At 43.0% G+C, this 14,497-nt stretch overlaps 1 long non-coding RNA gene across 1 annotated transcript in view; it reads left to right on the top strand.

Annotated features, from left to right (window-relative positions):
- Positions 1-13,228, top strand: part of LOC138487910 (uncharacterized) — an 83,469-nt gene extending 70,241 nt beyond the window's left edge. Inside the window, exon 3 of the long non-coding RNA XR_011274555.1 lies at positions 6,205-13,228. This is a non-coding gene — a long non-coding RNA (uncharacterized lncRNA). The remainder of the gene's footprint in view (positions 1-6,204) is intronic.
- Positions 13,229-14,497: the final 1,269 nt, after the last annotated feature.

Below are 14,497 nucleotides of genomic sequence, written 5' to 3'. Positions count from 1 at the left end.
TCAAAATTACTGTTGTATGTTATTAAACATGGGTATGGCCCCTCTACTTATATACCCTGTATATTTAGTCCATATTTGGTAGGATGGCCGGATCCAAATTACAAGGCAGAGTTACGCATGTACCTAGATTAGTCCCTTCAGAGAATTTGACGGCACAGGATATTGATGTGCAATGATACTTCTGTGTGTAGGGCATAAAGGGGGGGTCAGGGCATAGGCAGCTTAACCATCATCCTGGTTATTGTTCTTATACTTATAGGGTGGCTAGAGTCTGCCAGCAGACTTCCTCGTTAAGGCCTTCTTGGTGGCTCTTGAGTCTGAAAATCCACATTTGCTCTCTCCTCAGTAATAAGGCTGCTATATTACCCCTTCTTCGTGGTACTGCTACTTTTTCAATTATGGTGCATCTAATATCATTCTCTGTATGTTGTTCTTGAATGAAATGTTCGACTAAAGGAGCAGTCAGATGCTTTGTCCTGATAGTGGATCAGTGTTCACATATCCTGATCCGTATTGCCCTTGTTGTCATTCCAACATATTTCTTATTGCACAGGCAATTTATGAGGTAGACTACATGTGTAGAGTTGCAATGTGTTAGTGATCTCTGCTCCCACAGGGTCTTCCAGCCTATATCTATCGTAGTGGTGTGCTTAGTCAGTGGGCGCACTACACAGACACCACTGGGTGTATGACCAATTGTCTTAGGGGTCCCCCATAATGTTGGTTGGTTCAGTAGTTCTTTCTTTTCTTCCTTGTAGGTGTTCACAAGTGCATCTCTGATGTTTCTTCTTCTCTTAATTGCAAAAAGTGATACGTTCAGATCTCCCTCTCCCACATTCAGGATATGCCAATGCTTCTTTATCTCCTTTTTTATTCGGTTAACGACCAGCGAGTGGCTGCAGACTGCTGGTATTGTGTTGTCATCCCTTGTCTTCTTCTCTTTTTGGGTCAAGGTTACTTCTCTCAGTATATTCCTCGCCCTTTTCTTGGCCTGTCTGATAGTCCTTTCTGGATAATGCCTCTCTCGCAGGTTCTGTGTTAATCTTATCGCCTGTTTGTCATATTCTTGCCACTAAATCGGATGAACTGGTCAAAAGGTAAGTTCTCTTTGAGGGTTCTCCTCTGATGGTAACTATTAAACGCCAGGAGGGAATTTCTTTCAGTCTTTTTTTGGTATACAGTAGTTGTTATTCCGGTATCTGTTCGATTATTTTGAGATTAAGGAATGTGGCTTCTTTCTTGCTGTATTCATAAGTGAATTTTAGGAAAGGGTTTATTCCATTCAGCCAGATCATAAACACCTTTAATGCTGCTTCTTCTCCCTTGAAGAACATTAGTATGTCATCTATAAATCAACGTCAGTTTAGTATATTTTTCACAAACGGGTTGGATTGATGGTAAATGCTCTGTTCTTCAAATTCAGCTACATACAGATTGGCCAGCATAGAGGCAAATGTTGCCCCCATCGCTGTGCCTGACACCTGTTCGAAGAATCTTTCATCCACTCGAAAGCCATTTTTCGTCAACACAATTTCAGCGAATTGCATGATTAGGGTGATTGGCATGTCAGGTGGTGGGTGCTGGGCCCGTAGTACTTTTTCAATTGCTTTTAAGGTTTCTATTTTCGGAATCTTCGAATATAATGATTTGATGTCCATAGTGACGATATAGATGTCCTCAGTCTCCAATACCATGGTATCTATATGTAATACTGCCGTGGTGTCGTTTGTGTACGATCTCATCCGTGTTACTTCATTTTTCAAAAAGAAGTCAACAAATTGTGAGAGGGGTTCCAGTATTGAACCAATCCCCGAAACTATGGGGTGACCAACCTGGTGGAGGATTAACTCCCTTATGTATCTTAGGTTGGGAGTCGAATGCCGGGCATCTAGGAAATTTAGGCCCCAAGAAATATGCCTCTTTTGACTAATGTGTCCTTCTGCAAGGGCTTCCTCTATTATTGGGTTGATTAAATTCCTGTGTATTACTTGGATCACTCCCTAGTCTCCTATATGTGGTTCTGTCGTTGACTAGATTGTTCACCATGTTTATGTAGTTGTTTTTATCCATTATCACTATTGCTCCGCCTTTATCGGCGGATTTAATTACAATGTTCTCATTGTTTTGAAGGTCTCTCAGTGCATTAGTTTCTGTTCTACTTAGATTGTGAAAAGGACTGTGGGTCTGTGCCTCAATTTCTTCAATCTTCTTCAGCATTACTCTCTCAAAGGTAATTGATTTTGCTGTGATGTCATGGGGCAGTGGGTAAAATGTAATTTATTATGGAGATTGGTGATGTCCCTCCTGCCACTATCTGTCTTGTTCATAAAGTACTGTTTCAATCGGATCTTCCTAATCAATTGTGTAAGTTTTATCCTTGTCTGGAATGGGTCGTGGGCTGCAGTGGGGACAAAGGATAAAGCCCTTTGTAACACCTCCATTTGTTCAGTACTCAAGGTTATGTTTGAGAGGTTGATGACTAATGATTCTCCTCCTTGTTCGCTCCTACTGGTGTTTCTGTTTGTCTTTTGCCAGTTAATTATGCCTGGGCATTTCGTTTGTACCAGCCCCTCCTCTGTTTCTTGTAACTCAGGGGGATTGTTCCTGCCACCAGCCTCTCGATCTTCCTCGTCCTCTTGGTTGCTGAAAACCCTGTGGGTTACTGTGTCTGTTTGCTCTTGGTCTTCAAAGCGTAAGTTCTTGCCAGGTCTTCCTGTCTCTTCATCCGAACTTCCATTTGAAAAGTTCCAGTTATTGGCCTAGGTCTAGTCTTCTGTTAGAATTGCCGTCCCTTTGGTTGTTCATTATTTCCACTCCGATTACTTTTTTTGTCGGTTTTCTCGTAATATTCGTTGGTGATGTACGGGTATTTCTTTTCATGCGTGAACGATGCAATGTCTTTTTTTAGCTGACTGGGGATAATTATAAGAGTACAGGGACAGAAAGATTTCCTTGTAAGGAAGGTTAGGTAGTCGAAGGAACGAAAGCAATAGGGATAATGTATGAATAATATAAGTCTGTCTTTCTTTGTGTGAATTGATATATGGGTGAAGACAGAATAGGTAGGCCATGCGACTCGTTTTGTTCTAAAATAGCAATATCTATTCAGCCTACTGGGCTCTGGGTGGGGCTCAACAGTGGTATTGGTTTAATGGCCCCATTCACTGCCAGCTTTTAAAACTTCCATCTAGCCCCCCAATACTTTGGGGCTGGCTCTGTCCATGCAGAAGAGTGTAGGTCCGAGCACGGCCAGAGGGCCGCAAGGCTTAGACTTCAACAGAAGTGATTAAGCATCTTAGTTTGTGGTACTTGCGGACAGCGAATGAAACAAATGAATGGATATAATAATGATATAATAATGATTGCACTGTCCCGTTAAGGGAGCTCATCCACCAACAGAGCAGGTAGGGGTAGGAGTTTAGTTGCATTTTTGCCCTGCAGACTGGTGTGGGGGGGGGGGGTGGTACACTTATCAGAACTTATCATAACTACCAAGGTCAATGTCAGGCGCCATTCAGGCACCCAATGCCATTGAGATGGCTGGGCTTCAGCACCCACTCCCCCCTTCCCCCTGACATTTGAGCTGAGGGCTGGGCTTCCAGAAATAGCTCTGCTTAGACTCAGAAGAGGAAGCCTTTTTTATAAAACCGGCGGCTTTAAAGTGTTACTGTGTTCGTGCAGAAACATTCATTTGCACAAATGTAGCAAACCTTTAAAGCTGCTAGTTTCAGTAAGGGCTTCTATTGCTGCAATGCCTTACAAAAATGAAGTGCACACATCAGCCCCGTCACCACCGATGCAAGCGGACTTATAATAACGTTATGTGTTCTTTCACATCAAAGAGTAGGCTGCTGATGTGTGCACCTGTTTTGTGTTACGCAGAGAGGCGAGGAACGTCTTTTCTGGAACTCGAAGTTGCATGTTAGCTCATTATCTATGTATACATGAGTGCAAGGAGTGTGTATGTAATGTATGTGTGAATGAGTGTGTGTGAATGAGTGTGTGATGTGTGGGGGCAGGGTGCGCATGTAAGTGAGCGAGTGTATGGCCAATGGGATGTTTAAATGAGTCTGTGAATGTGTAATTGTGTGTGTGTGTCTATGTGTGCGCTTATCTGTGATGCTGGGCTGAGGAGCTGATTCTGTCAGGGGGAGAGGGTGAGAGGTGGGGGTGTGTGGTGGTTAGTGGGAGAGGGAAGGGTGGGAAAAGGGGGATATATGGTATATGGGCTCCATGCCAGACAACCCTTGGGGTAGAACAGAGGGGGCGGAGTCTCCAAGCTTGCTCGCCCACTTTCTGAAGTGGCCCTGCCCATCACCAGTTAGCCCCCTTACACCCAAATGTAGGTTTTGTTGCACTCTTGGTGCCATTAATGTGGCGAACTGTATCATGGGGCAGCAGCAGCGCCGGTTTATGTATCTCTGGCCCAAACAGTAAAGGGTTCCTGTTCCCCAGAATAAAAGCTGAAAAGGCACGGATTGGAGCCCAGAAAAGTTTAGTTCTCGAAAGAAACGCCATGAACAGAGCAGCTGCATAGTTGCCCAAAGCCCTAGGAGGACAAGGCTTAATGTACTATACTCGCAAACACTCGTGTGTTTAATAATTCATCACATAAACCTGCATGCCCAGTCTCAGTTACTATTACAGGGGTGGACTGGGAACCAAAAGGGGCACTGGAAATTATTTTCAAAGTGACCTCATATTACACATTTTCAGCAAGCCCATCCCTTTTCCTACGGGGGCATTTGGAAATACCATAAAAAAGAGGCCCAGGGTGCAGAGACCTACTGGGAAATCCACAGAGTTCCCTATAGGCCAGTCCACCTCTGTCCAGGGTGCAGAGACCTACTGGGAAATCTCCAGAGTTCCCTATAGGCCAGTCCACCTCTGTCCAGGTTGCAGAGACCTACTGGGAAATCTCCAGAGTTCCCTATAGGCCAGTCCACCGATGGTTACTAAACACCTGTCTCCAAGCCTCTTAAGCACGGAACTTGCCCTCTGAGGAATAGCCAGACTGTAAACTACAAGATGCATTCCAGCAAGGCAGTAACTGTAAATGTTATTAGTTAAAGCACAGAAAGAGAACAAAAAAAAGATGGATCAGACATTGCGTGTATTTATCTGCTGTGAGGAGCAGCTAAGGCGAGGAAGAGGGACTCATGACAAGGACCTTTCTCTGCTGGGACCTCTAGTGATTGGTTGTTCTGGCGGATGACCCTGACTCATTGGGAGCTCAGTTTCGGGTTCCTTGTCTAATCTGTTCTTGTTGTATGTAAAACATTTCTTTAACGTGTATTTTGTTTCTTTGCTGCTGGACGAGTAGATAAAGTAAATGCATAATAGGAAGCCTGCGGTCTTGCCATAGATTCAGGCTGCGCCAAACCCATGCTCAATCTAACAATCTAATCCCGGCTTTGGAGCAGCTACCCGTCATCTTCCCTCCCTATCCAGCCACGTTACGTCTCCTGCGCCCAGGGTCGGATTGGCCCCTCAGCCTTTCGGCCGTCGCCGGGCTGAAATCATCCCTGGGGGGTGGGGGCCGGTTTCTGGCCAAGCCTGGGCTGGTTTGGAGGAAAAATAAAATAGAAAAAAGAATGTATTTATCTTTCTAATTTTTTTTTTTCAAAAACTCTTTCATCCTTCTTAGGTCGATAAATGAGTACCAACACAGGTTGGGTGATATTGTATGCATATTTGTTTTATACAAAAAAGCTTAAGTGTAAGGGCTATACAATAACATATTATCATTTGTCCTTGGACGTCTGCTTGGATTCACAGTGATTTAGTGTACTTGGGAACAATGCTATTTGATGCCACTTCCTGGTTTGTCAAGGGGTGAAAGGTTATGTTTCATTGCTTCCCAGATGTCACTTTGGGGTGGAGTCAAATGACATCACTTCCGGTGATGTCATCCGAGGGCAAGGATCGCGAGGCGAGGGGTGGGCCACTTTCTTGAGGCGAGGGTGGGCCACTTTCTTTTGGGTGACTGGGCCTATTCCTTGTCCCAGTCTGACCCTGCCAGCGCCCACCCCTCCCTGGTTCCGACTCACCTATCACTGTGACACTCCTGTGGCCAGGAAAATGCGGGAAGGCAACAGGGGATGGAGCATGAACAAAAGACGCAGCGAACACGTTAGGGGGAACCAGTGAACATGTGTGTCTGGTGCACAAACATTAAACGGCTCTATTGTCTCTTCCCTGCAGGATGAAGGGTAGGAAGATGCTGGTCGTCCTGGTCCTGCTCCAGCTGGCCTTCTCTGCCACATATTCTGAAAAACTGCCTTGCGGGACGTACTATTTATCAAAAGGTAACAGTGTACTCTATGTCGAGAGGGGAGGCTGGCTAGCCATGTCACCTGGTAATAGTGAAAAGGTAACAAAGCTCACTGTAGAACGGAAATGCCTGCTCTTCGCCGATGGTGAAGTGTACGCACCAAACAATAATGAAGCAGCTTACATTGTAAACAAAAAATTACGGCATATCCAGTGCTGCTGTGAACTATGGAACACGCCATACGAGCGGTTCCTGAACAGGCACGTGATCAACGGCCTTCCCGGCGAATGCAGCACATGGAACGACGACATGAAAGCCAGGTGCATTCCCATCCGAGGACGGGTGACCCACACCTTCCTCATTACCAAGGCGGCGGACGTGCAGAAAGTGTGTGGGACTGAAAACGAAGAGGAACACATCTGCAGGAGTGAAAACCAGTTCAGCTATGTCAACATTGAACAGAAGGCAGATGGACATTATACTAACAACTATAAGCAAGACAAGGCGTACCTCGTGGTGACGTGTGCAAACCTTCTTCCTATTCACTTTAATCAAATGACAGAGGACCCAAACTTACATGGCACGTGTGTGTGACCCGTTTCTTGGCCCGGGCGAGGCGGGCGACCGCCGGGGGCACAGAGCTAAAGAGCTCTGGAGGTGGGCGCTGTAAGGGGCTGCCAGACAACAGATTAAGCAGCCTGCTGCCCGGTGAGCGCTGCTGTGCAATGTGCGGCTGGCTGCTCTCTGCTGACTTTTGGATGACACGCCATGTGTTAGGAATATGCAAACAAAGGAATGCATATTCCAAACGCAGCATTTGAGTTCACACACCCTGTGCCCCTCATTCTTTGTGCTGATAGCCTTTCAAGTGTCAATTTATAAGTGATGGCTCACTTAACAAGCCATTGTTTTTACAAGGTATGTGCTTAACATTTAATGTTATGAACTGAACATGGGGCGTTTGTATTCACCAGGCCAGACAAGTATCAGTTAGCGGACCAAACCCATGCATTCTTCCAAGAGAATTAACGTGCCTCACAGAAAAGGTTTAAACTATTGTCTTTATTGTTGTGTCTTTTTATTTCACACACCAAAACGTTTTTTTTTAAAATATATATTACTTTTTAGTTACATATTGCACATCCCTGGGAAGGTTAACTCTAATTTTCTTGCTTGTATTCCAGTGGCTGCTTTGGGACATGGACTAAATGCATCTGCTCAGCATCAAAGGTATATTAATTGTCTGGACAAGCCAGTCACTGCCTAGCGCTCACACCAGATGGCAACGCAATGTCACTTGGCACTTTGATTAGGAAAGTAGAGTTCATTTTGTGTGTAGTCCATGGCAAATCATTACAGTGATGTGTGCACTAACGATTTGTGCACTGCACAAGTCGCCACCCTGTTGGTTAATAGTGTATATGTGGTGCTCCCTTATGTAACATCAAATATACCTGTTTTTGTCTGATGTGCCCAATGTCCATACAAGAGCACATTGGGATGTTTTGTATATGTGACTCTAAAGAGCATGCCATACTGTGCCCACACTTAAACACATAACGCAATCAAAGAAGTTGCCTCAAATTGTAAATCCCCTAGGCCAAACTCCCTTTCTACACTGCCACGCCATGATTTTCACTAGCTGCAGACCAGCACTAATAACAGATGCTAATGCCAGCTCTGTTAGATAAAACATGGACCTGCTCTTTTTTGCCGAAATAACCCCTGAGGCCTGTGTAATAGTGAGGCGGTAGTGGCTGAGGAACTGTGTACCCTTTAGCAGGCATTAGAAGCCGGTTTTGTTTAAAATGCTTCATCAACTTATTACTGGTCAGGCTAAAGTTTGAAAGAGGGACAATCCTTTCTGTGAAGCCTTTCTGTGCATTGTTTATTGGGTCTCACTTGTGTGGTATCCTGCCCTATCTATAGATATAAGTCCCGAAATATGTTTCTTTATTAGGGTTGGGCATGCCCACACCAATACTCAGCCCTTCCCTCTCTAAAATTTTTCAGAAACAAGAAGCAAAAGAGCCCCTGTACCCCATTTGAGTGGCTGATGTTGCAGCCATTTTATACTCGCATCCAAAAACGTGAGCTGTCCAAATGAGCATGTATGGTTTATGGTTACACACATTTTAATGTTAGGGTGAGTATTGTGAACTGTGATGTGAGCACCAAGACATGCATCAGTTATGAATTTAGAGATTCAAATGTATAAATCTCTGATCACTGTCATAGTCCTGAAATGCAAAGCATACATGAATCCTCATTGGTGCCATTTGTCCCCTTTCCCACTCTCGGAGAGGTATTTTGAAAGAGTACAATAAGAGTGTACCAGACTGTTCCTCTTGGAATGATAACATTCTGATGTTTCGCCCTGGCCACCAAATTAGCTAGAAACTGCCCTGTGTGTGTTACTAGTACTATCATCTGACCCATCCTGCCTTTTAGGCAGTGAAGAAAGAGGCACTCTTTCTTTGCAGGAGTCATTATTAAAACATTGTAACATATAAGCAGTAGTCGAAGTGTAAAAAAAAAAAATAGTGGAACTATATTTCCTCGCCCCACCCCCTTTTCTGTTACTCCCACCATACTCGCTGTCACAACCCCCCTTGAGTGATTTAGTTCCCGCCCACTTTGACCTGTGCATATAAGTGTTTTAGGGCCCGATTCATGGATTTTTTCGAATGGTTCAAAGTGACTTTGCACTGCTGAAAAGTGACTTTGCAATGCTGACACACCCCTGATTTATGGAACTGGAAAAAAAAATACACTTTGCACAGTTCCACGAATCAGGGTTTGTGTCGGCTGTACAAAGTCACTTTGAACCATACAAAACATTCCTTGAATAGTGCCCAAAGTGTGTGCATAGGTCGATGCAGGATTTCCTGCTGAAGGAGCAAGCTATATTAGCACATGGACATCGTTATTGACCTTCCATCCAATCAGAATGCATTTATGCAGTCAATTACTACTCATATAGACGGTATCACAAACATTCTGACTCTCTACATTCAAGTATAAATGCAACTTCCAAGCCAGAGTTCTTTCAACAAGGCACTCACAGGCACTCACGCTGTGAGGATTTTTCTCCGCACCACCAATGTGACAGGTAATATCCAATATTACACTCACAATTAAAACCGAAAACACGAGAAACCCGAGTAAAAACGGAACCTTGGAAAAATTATTTAACTTTTGAGAAGACATTTAATTGCAGCTAATGTGTGCTCCTTTTGAGACATTTGCAGTTCAACCAAGTTTATAATTAATATGCTTACGTTATGAAGAAAACCTAGTCTTTTGAATAAGGCAAAATTAAAACACATTCATTTACAAACAGATTTTACTATTAAACTCACCATCACAACCCCAACACCTGTATTGCTTTTACAGACCTCGGGAGCAGGCATTGTTGCTTGTCATAACGACCCATCGCCCATAATGCCCCCTCCTCGTTCTATATAGCTTAAATATAATACTGCACACTTAAACACCACATTATGCGATTGAGAGTCACAAGACTAAAATACTTCCATTTATTCCCAGAGACACTGCAGGCAAACTCCAGGTATTAGAGAAGTAACACTTAAATCCCTCCATGTATTTCCAGAGACACTGCAGGTACATCCCAGGAATTAGACAGGTAAAACTAACATCCATCCATTCATTCCACAAGACACTGCAGGTAAATCCCAGGTATTAGACAGGTAAGACTAACATCCCTCCATTCATTCCCCAAGACACTGCATGTAAATCCTAGGTATTAGACAGGTAAGACTAACATCCATCTATTCATTCCCCAAGACACTGCAGGTAAATCCCAGGTATTACACAGGTAAGACTTAAATCCCTCCATTTATTCCCAGAGAACTGCAGGTAAATCCCAGGTATTAGACAGATAAGACTAAAATCCCTCCATTTATCCCCAGAGACAGTGCAGGTAAATCCCAGGTATTAGACAGGTAAGACTAACATCCCTCCATTCATTCCCCAAGATACTGCATGTAAATCGTAGGTATTAGACAGGTAATAGTAAAATCCCTCCATTTATTCCCCAAGACACTGCAGGTAAATCCCAGGTATTAGACAGGTAAGACTAACATCCATCCATTCATTCCCCAAGACACTGCAGGTAAATCCCATGTATTAGACAGGTAAGAGTAAAATCCCTCCATTTATTCCCAGAGACACTGCAGGTAAATCCCAGGTATTAGACAGGTAAGAGTAAAATCCCTCCATTTATCCCCAGAGACAGTGCAGATAAATCCCAGGTATTAGATAGGTAAGACTAACATCCCCCCATTCATTCCCTAAAACACTGCAGGTAAATCCCAGGTATTAGACAGGTAAGAGTAAAATCCCTCCATTTATTCCCGGAGATATGGCAGGTAAATCCCAGGTATTAAACAGGTAATACTAAAATCCCTCCATTGATTCCCAGAGACACTGAAGGTAAATCCCAGGTATTAGACATGTAAGATTAAAATCCCTCCATTTATAGCCAGAGACACTGCAGGTAAATCCCAGGAATTAGACAGTTAAGGGTTCCCTTTTAGGTAAATGTAGAACATATGTAGATTTGTGGAATATGTCGAAGTAGGGAATGAGGATATCACAGGCATAATACAATCACATTACGGTTACTGACAAAGGGCCTGATTTACAAAAATATTTTAGAATGGCAGAATCCCATTGGGAAACGTTTTGTAAATCAGGCGCTAAATCTCAGGGTACATTAAATATATATTTTTAAATGATAATATATCTAATTGTTACACATCTATCAGTACCCATAGACTAGTAATTTGTGCCTTCCAAAAAAAACATGTTGATTAACAGGTGCACAAAGATCGTGATGGTCCTATAGAGACGGATGGGCCCCAGCAGGGTTGCGGACGCCTTGGTTGTTTTAAAAAAAAAACAGTATACTTGGTCCCATTAGTAATAGAAAAAATATCATTTTCTAACCAAACCTTGCTGAATTATTAAAAAAATAAGCAGAAAAAAAGTCAAGCATTAGAAAAGTCAATTAGTCTGGCTTTGTAAATCTACAGGGTACAAGGTTTTTGTCACGCAAAGGGAGCAGATTTGAAAAAAAGAAGGTATCTGCATTTACAAAGCCACATCCATTGGTGTGGTCATTGTTGGATTCTGATGGAAGCATCTGCAAAATGAGACCAGGATTCAGCCTTGCTTTTTTTCAGAGCAACATCAATAGCCTGCTAATAGCAACATCTTCTACTATTGTTATTATTAATATTATTATTAATATAATATTCGTTAAATCCCCTGGGCTTTGCTTGAAGGACTATGTAATTGATCCAGAGGCATTGAAGGGGCGCAGAAGGTGACATAGCCAGTTGAATTGTGAATTGAGCTGATGGACATTGGTTGGGAGGAGCACACGCCCTTTGTAGAGGGTAAGGGAGGCGCAATAAAGTCTGAGATAAGTTGAAAGGAGTGCATTTGGGTAGAGGAAGAACGTTGTGGTGCAAAGGGAGATAGGGTAGGAGAAGTGCAAGAGACTAGAATGCCACTAAAAAAGACACAGTAGGTGGTTGAATATTTATGGTAAAAAAATGATGGTCAGGTCTTCACACTATCTCATGATTGATGGGGGGATGAGGCAATTGCTGGAGTGGAAAGATGACCGAGTACTCTGGGAAGTACCTTAGAGGTTTTGTAGGGGCTGCTGATCCATGAATTGAAATAGGCTTTCTTAAGGCTCTTCATTTTCTTAAGTAGTGAGAGGTTATACTAAATTCATCTGGAGGCAGGGCAGTAGGAATAACACGAGGTTGGTTGATGTAACATACGTGTTGCTTTGATTGGTATATTTCTAGCAAGATCGTATGAATTTCAATTGACAGCATTTTCTAAGTACCATTAACTCAGTGCAGGTTGTTGTTGTAACGCTGAAGTGGTTTGTGTTGGACCTCATGCACTTGGGTCCTTTTGACCAGGGAATCTGGTGTTTCTGATCTGAGTCCTAGGCCTGGAAGAATCCACCTGCGCCTGCCCCAGCTGGGCGCCTCCATTGTGGAAAATGATAGCCCTACCTCCATTTGGTCTTCTAGCTCCTTAGGAGGAGAGATTTAAGCTTGGCTGATATGTATTGTACCTTAAAACCTGTTGTGATTAAAACCAAAGTCCAATCAACAAACGTTCTATATGGCATCTACACCAGACCATTAGCTCTGTTTGTTTGGATGTCGCTTAAAAAAGCTGACCCCATATAACCCAAACTATCAGAGTAGAACTCTAGTTAGACCTTATCAGTTTTAACATCAAACCCTCCAGAAGTGTGATTGTTTCCTTTGATTTAAACTGCCTTTTTATCCATACAGAACAGTTATGGATTCCAGTTTGTGGTGCTTTGTACAGCACCAAGGACAATTATTATGAGTTAGAAATGCTAATGTTACTCTCTGCATCAATGTATTGGTTATTCTGGGGTGTGTGGTTATGGGGGGGGGAGGTAATTCCAGAGGAAAATTGTGTATTCAGTGTAAATGATGTATAAGTGTGGTTATTACAAGACTGGCAACATAACATGTTGGAAAGAAAATAAAGACAGGAATGCGTTTTTCTCCTGTTACGGTCCAAAATTCTGCTCATTGGGGACAAGGGTTTGGGTGGAAGTGGAGACCACCTTCTGAAGCACTGCTACAGTAATAGAAGGGTCCTCAAACCATGCCCGCTGCCAGGCTCGGTCCTTCCGCCTCCGCAGGCTTCCAGCAATTATTTCATCAACTCCATCCCAGTGCAACAGCTAAGAATGGGCGGCATGGTGGGGGGACAGTTGGTGACTGAATGGAAATGTTGCAATTCTCTATATTTTGCACAACTACTTACTCTTAGACGATATGCAAAAAGCAACCATTTTAAACTGTCTAATGTTTGGCCAAACATTCTTTGTAACACAAGCAAATAAAGATTGTAATCGCAGAATGCCCTCCTCGGTGTCATTTGTGTGGAATGTTGTATGCAAAAAATGTCTGTTGTAATACTTGTGTATTTACTGAACAGGTTGTACTAAACCAGCTCCAAGGGCTGTCAGACATGTACGAGTTTACTATTACTTTAAACAGCACAATAAGAGGTGATATCCAATACATGTCTGCATGGGATACCTGGTTGTATCATATATAATTTTAAAGGCCCTTCCCTTCTGTGGAAACGAGCACTAACCGAACACAAATTGGTAAAGGTCTTGCATCCTAATATGGTATCATCCGACATTAATAAAGCCAACGGGGGTGGCTGACATAGTGGCACATAAACGGTATTTGTCGCCAGGCATTGGCATCATAACCTCAAGAACTCATGCCATTTGGCAGCACTTACCAATCACATGCCCAGGATGTACCATCATTAGTCAGCTATTCTGATGATATGCGCTTGTCACATCATACATCATATATTACTGGCATAACAAAGTCCAGATACTCACACCATTTCCAGGTTTTTATCAAAGGCCTAGGCACTGACACTATTGCCAGGTATTGCAACCTAGGCTCAATTTATTTGCATCATTGCCAGCCAATGCCCAGGTACTCACAACATAGGCAAGGATGTGCACCGCAAAGCAGCATGAAAGTACATAAATCCCAGTTTGAAAAGAAATGCCAGGATCCATTATGTCCAGTTGGCGCAGCAGCGTCACATTTAATTATATCCAGTTAATGTGCTGTGTTTGATTCCATTCTAGCCAGTTAGAGAGAAGGTTTACATTTGTTGACCTGAGGCAATTTACAGTCCAGTGGCCCATTTTGCTGCACCCCCAGCCAATGGCACAGCAGTACCACCCCCCCCAAACTGTATATTTCCAGAGTGATCTTTTGTTTTTTATAACCTCTCCTTTCTGCCAATCCCGGGGTTGCAAACTCCCAAGCTGTATCCGAATATGTATTCTTACAGAAACATTTTTGAATGGAGCACTTTCCTGAGATATTTGACTATAAAAAACATTAAAACACAAGTGACATTATTTCAGTGTTGCTTTAGGGAATAAAAGATTGGTTGTGTTTGGACTTTCTTCTGCACTCTAGATGCCATTTAAACACATTTTCACATGCTGATAATACTGAGTTGTATTTTACACATGTTCACATAATAATATGTGAAGAGCAAGGAATGAGAGTCGGACACAAGGGTTTCATAGTTTTGGTCACAGACTTTTATTAAAATTAAAGGGGTTGGTAAAAGGCCTCTGTGTCC

The sequence above is a fragment of the Ambystoma mexicanum genome, chromosome 9, assembly GCF_040938575.1.
Source record: "Ambystoma mexicanum isolate Mex_15411 chromosome 9, UKY_AmexF1_1, whole genome shotgun sequence".
Lineage (NCBI taxonomy): Eukaryota > Metazoa > Chordata > Amphibia > Caudata > Ambystomatidae > Ambystoma > Ambystoma mexicanum.
Note: the sequence above shows the minus strand (reverse complement) of the source record. Positions and strands in the feature narration are given on the sequence as shown.